Below are 6,213 nucleotides of genomic sequence, written 5' to 3' on the forward strand. Positions count from 1 at the left end.
ATTGTTAATATTCCTGTCAACCTTTGGAGATGAATGAGGTGAGGCGTTGCCTGGGCAACACGGTGAGGTGTTGCCCGAGCATATAAGCAGCGGTGTAGCGAACATTGGCTAGTCTACTTTCAAGTGTGGTCTAGAGCAGACACTTGCGAGATACTGTACCGACGCTCAGTGCGCTCAACTCACACCAAAGTATCACCGGTGTACTTCTGTATATTCGACCAAATATATATATAGTATCTTAGTGTCTGTGTTTATTTGTCACCATACTTTACGTAACAATAGAACCGTTACAGTACTGATTGGGCGCATTTGATATCACCTAATCACCTTTAGAGGGTAGAAATAGAGCCTAAGCTACTCTATCCTTTTTGAGATGTATTTTATTGTTTCAATAAACGTACTTGAACATGAACACCTAATGCCTCTGTTCACCTAGCGGTAAATAGGTACTCAGGAGTACCTATTTATTTATTTTTTTGCATCCTGGGGAGGCTCAGTAGTTCGCCCTTATGATTGATTGATGAAGATTAAGCCACTCAAAAGGTGGCGTAAGTGGCGGCCCTTTGGAGCCATTAACAGTATCAAGAGCTGATACTGGAGATCTGTGGAGGTGCGACTGCACCCTATAGAGAGGTCGTGACCTCTGGTTCATTATGGGGGGGGGGGCTCAATATATACTTAACAAATATATATATATATATATATATATATATATATATATATATATATATATATATATATATATATATATATATATATATATATATATACACACACTGGCTGCCTATCCCCGACACAATTAATTATTATAATTATTATTATATATCTGTTAATCCCTCAAATTTGCGACCTGCTGAATTTAAACATACGGATAAAATGAATTTCTTCTCATATAATAATATTTTAATTACAAAATATACAGAAGAGCATGACAGAGTTGTTAATTAACTGTTACAGAATATGAATATTAAATAAAGCCACTAATACGAAAAGCGTTTTGGGCATTACTTCAGATAATAGTTAAATTATTTCTACGTTTGATGGTTAGTTTATTTCATTAATTATGCACCCTATACCTATCTTGTGGGGTGTAGTGGAAAGGGTTACAGAGGCACATAATGGGCTCAGGGACTGAACTCCACAATTCATTCAGCTAAACTAGTTACAATCTTGATGAGCTAGTTACACAGTTTAATTTATATTGTTACATTAACAATAGTGGTTCAGTCTGTGAAGGTTACTGTGGTTGTTTCAAATGCCTTATGCAGGTCAATAAATAGACCTATGAGGTACTAATTTTGGTCAAGAACTCTATTTATCAAGTCATGCTTATTAATCAAAGCAACATTGGTGCTTTTTTTGGGTGGGGAGCAGTCTACAGCCGTGACATACGCACCTTGGATCATGCGTATCAGTGTAGCTGTGACAAACATACTTATCTTTCCTCATTCAGCGTATCCTGGATGTTTTGTTCCCGCTCGTATTTCCACTTCCTCTACTCCGTCTTATTCTAACTTTTTCTCCATTCTCAGTTCTCCCAAGTGGTTAGTGAGATGTCAGACGAGAGGCTGTCTAAGTACCCTCGCTCTCCTGTGATCTACTTTAAGGAAATATCTAGTACTTGTGAGTTGTGTGGATATACATCGACTTCACAGCATTATGCCCTTGGCGGGATGGGCCTCTTCGCCTTTATTACTCAACGCTGTTCACCGAGATAACAAGTGACACAAGGATAATAAACGATAAGGGAACTAGGGAACTATCAGGGGGGAAAGCGCCAAGTCATTACGACTATATAGCACTTGGGAAAGGGTCAGGATAAGGATTTGGGATGGGAAAGGGGGAAGGAATGGTGCCCAACCACTTGGACGGTCGGGGATTGAACGCCGACCTGCATGAAGCGAGACCGTCGCTCTACCATCCACTCCAAGTGGCTGGGTAAACGATAAGGGAGAGATATATATTTTTTCACCCTAATAAACAACACAGTTAGTGTAGAACACCGGCATACATAGGCGTCATGACGTCATTGCTGCTTCCTGCCGCTAATGCTATATATTTGTAAGTTTTCTTAAATGTTTTATTATACTCTTTATGTTTTTTTATCCCTGTGTTACTTTTTATTATCCCTGGGAGTTTCAAAACGAAATATTTACGTGAATGAAATATGGGTATACCACTTTTCCACTACCACTCGGCTACCATGTATACGACCATAACTACCATCACCATTACAGGTACTATTGTCACCACAACTACTACCACCATCTCTACTTCTCGATCAACCACTATAATCTCACGAGTTAACTACCAACATCACAGCCTCACTCAACCACCGCCACACAAGCATTCTAATGACTGATATTTTACATATAATAATTCTGTTTTACTAATTAGCATTGTGTATTACTATTTAATATAATCATCTTTTGAGTTGTATATGCGAGAGAGCGAGTGTGTGAAGAGCTGCGTTCATGATAGCCTAATACAACACTGACCAATCTCCTCTAGCCTCGCCAGATGAATTTTGGGGGTACAGTTCCTGAGCCCATCATGTACCTCTATATCCTTTTCCACCACCACCTGCAGGATGGGTACAGGTGCATAATATATTACCTAAACAAAAAACAGACTAGCTTCATTCCCTTCCCATCTCAGAGAGCTCCTAGACATGACGGAGGCTGTGTGCTTCCCTTCCGGCTTGCAGCTCAGAAGGGGAGCAGCCTCCATGGTGTTCACGTCTTCGCTCTTATGGAGCAAGGAGACTGGTGGTGTATATACTGTGGTAGAAGAGAGCTTGAAGTATTTTCTGTATTGCCATAAATCATAAGTAAGTGATACTTAGTTCCCTATTGTGATTTACTTCTCATGTTTCCTACACAGTAAATGTAAATACCTGTCAATAATAAACTTGTATTATTTCTACTTATGTATGATATATTTATATTTGACCCATTTCATTGTGTATAGCGTTTTTTTTATTATATTTGACCTTGCTGTGATGGCATTGTCAATAATTTCCCTCACTTAATAATATACGTAAATTCCCTTCATTTCCATGATATATATATATATATATATATATATATATATATATATATATATATATTGTGTTTCCCTTTATCATATATTTCAATATCTTGGGTGTTGTTACAGCATCTCATTATTACCTTGTTGGTCAGGATGCTGCTGGTATGGATGGTCACTATCAAGCTCTCATTGACCTGCTGCCACTCCTGCAGCCTCATGTACAGCCTCGCCTGCTACCGCTACCACTGCTACTGCTGCTGCTGCTGCACAGTTGTCACACCACACTTGCTGCTTCTGGTTCGTCCCGCGTGTCTCGTCTTGTTTACAGTATTGTAAGCGTTCGACGTTGCATTAATTTTTAATATCTTTCATAGCTGTAGTGTTTGAGTCGCTTTTAAGCTTTACTAATTAGTGATTTAAGTGACTTTATTTAATTTAAGTGATTAGTGATTAGCAACTGATCACTAATTAGTGACTTTACCAATTAAATGATGAGTTTAACTGGCTGTTGGCGTTCACGTGATGGCAGTCTTGCCAGCAATGGGCATTATATCTTGGTTGCTCCTCCATCTTCCTGTTGTTAGTGGGAAGGCACAAGCTTCTTAAGTGTTCAATGATGGTAGAACCATTAACAAGTATATTAAATCATTCGTAATTCTGGTTATTCTTCCTATCTTAAGAGGCTTGGATTCATTACACATACGTACACTTTCCCAGGATGTCTTAACTCCCTGGTACCTATTTACTGTTAGGTGCACAAAGGTATTAGGCGAAAGAAACTTTGCCCATTTATTTCTGCTTCGACTGGAAATCGAATCCAGGTTCAAGGACTGACTTCCGAACGCTGTCCGCTTGGCCATGGGGACCCATAGTTGTATGTGTGCGCAAGAGAGTAACATATGTAGTAGATATGAAATAATTAAGTCAGGAGATAGTACATTAGAGAACCGACAGTATCATAAGTGTAGGTAACAAACAAGGTTGGCCTCAAGATTTTCCAATCAGATTTATTTGCACATAGGATGAGCTTTTGCTTTCTGTTTTAACCATTGTTTTATCCATTTTAGTACAGTATTGTGTTATTTATTGCATGTGCTTGCAATTTCTGTGAGTCATGTGGTACAATATCAAAAGCTGTAGAGAAGTTCTTGTATTGTACACTACTTCTAGTGGAATTCATTTGTGTAAGTAGCTGGTTACACTTTATAAAATGTGAACAGGTTCATTAGGCAGAATTAATTTTATTTTACAAAACTGTGTTGATTTCACAAGGTTATGCAGTGTGAGATGGTGAATGATTTCCTCCCTTAGGATTCTCTCCATGAGCTTGTAGACATATGAGGTTAGGCTGATTGGTTGCTAGTCTTTTGCTGAACTTTTTCAGCCTGTCTTTAAGATGGGATGTCATTTGCATGTTTCCAATCTTGGAGACTTTTCCCTTGATCTAGATACTTGTTGAGTAGCAGTTTTATTGGTACACATAGCTTGTCAGACCACTGTCTACATACAGGAAAACTTCTGTATGATTTTGGATTGAATTGTATCCACACTTAGAGGTTTTGATTCCTTTAATTTATCAATGCTTTTCCTGATTATTTTACATGTAGTGGTGATATCCGTTTACTCATTCTCTTCTCCCACTTCAAACACTTATATTTACTATTTGTGTCTGCAGAATCGAGCTATTAGCTCTTGGACCGCCTTTCTAACCAATCTATTTTTACTTTATTATATGTACTTCATATATTTCTCTTTAACACACACACATCCCCAGGAAGCAGCCTGGGATGCAGGCGGTTTCCTGCATCCCAGGATGCAGGGACCTATTTACTGCTAGGTGAACAAATGCATCAGGATGAAAGAAACTGCCCATTTGTTTCTGCCTTGGCCAGGATTCAAATCTGGGCCCATAGGACTACGACCTCCAAGCGTTGTCCACTTAGCCGTGAGGCCCCATCGACCACCCAAGACATCACATTTGCTAAAAAAAATTAATTTGTTAAAATTAAACAACATCCCATCAACCATACATTTGTGTGGATGTTGGGATGTTGTCTAATCTTTCTAATGTTAACACTGCTGTAAAGCATATATTCAATGTTGGCTGCATTTTTATCATCAGTTAGAATTTGGTTGATTTTGTCTTTAAAGGGTCCTACTGAGTCTGTCCTGCTTTTACTCCTTGTATAAGCATAAGAGGACTTCAAATCTTTTTTTTTATATTTTGAGCCAGCTTTCTTTCATAGCTTCTTTTAGTAAATGTGATGTCTTGGGTGGCTGAATTTAATGTCTGTTATATATCTCATTTGTGATTCTGCGTGGACTGATATCTCCTCCACAGACTAAACTTAGTTGTTCCAGCTCATTTTATTCTTTTGTCATCCATTTATTTCATTTTGTTTCTTTTTGGTAAACATTTTTCTACAGTTTCAGTAATGCCCTTTGTGAAGTTTTCTCATGATGCTTCAGTGTCTATCTCCTATTAAATTCCTCCAGGAGATACTTTGCAAGTCATCCTTCATTCTTTGGTAGTCTCCTTGAAAGTAGTCAAAGAAACCTCATCCTTGACCTTTGTGAGTTTCTATAATTATATTTCATCCCAAGATACAATGGTCACATGAAGAGGTCATCAATGGACGCACAAATCCTACCTCAATTTGATGGATCCTCCTCTCGGATACTAGCACAAGATGCAGTTTACTTGGATGGGCTCTTGTCATATGTTGTATGAGAAAGGAGTTCCACACCAGGTCAAGAGATTGCCATCCAGTGGCAACAATTCAGTTCAAAATTCTTCCATTTGTGACATTGTCACCAAATTTATTATATCATGGTGAAAATATCCTATTATGTGCTTGGTCTTAGCTGCTTCCTTATCACATTCTTCAGGTCTGTACTTTACTGTGCCAGTGCCGTGTCTGCTCTGCAGCATACTCCCACTATCAGTTTACTATCGTTTTGAGCTATTACATTGCAGATTCTAAGCATGCCATGTTGTTTAATTCCTCATTTCTAGCTGCAGTGAAGTCCTCTTTTTATGTATAGTGTTAACACTTTCTGCTCTTCTTGGTGTCCTTTCTGACAGGTGGGTAGTACTCTGAAAGATAAAAGACCCCTTTCAACGACAGTAATCTTCTCATTGCCATGTTTCGATGATCATTGTTGGGATTCTTAATCTCTATA

The sequence above is a fragment of the Procambarus clarkii genome, chromosome 70 (assembly GCF_040958095.1).
Source record: "Procambarus clarkii isolate CNS0578487 chromosome 70, FALCON_Pclarkii_2.0, whole genome shotgun sequence".
NCBI classification, from domain to species: Eukaryota; Metazoa; Arthropoda; class Malacostraca; order Decapoda; family Cambaridae; genus Procambarus; species Procambarus clarkii.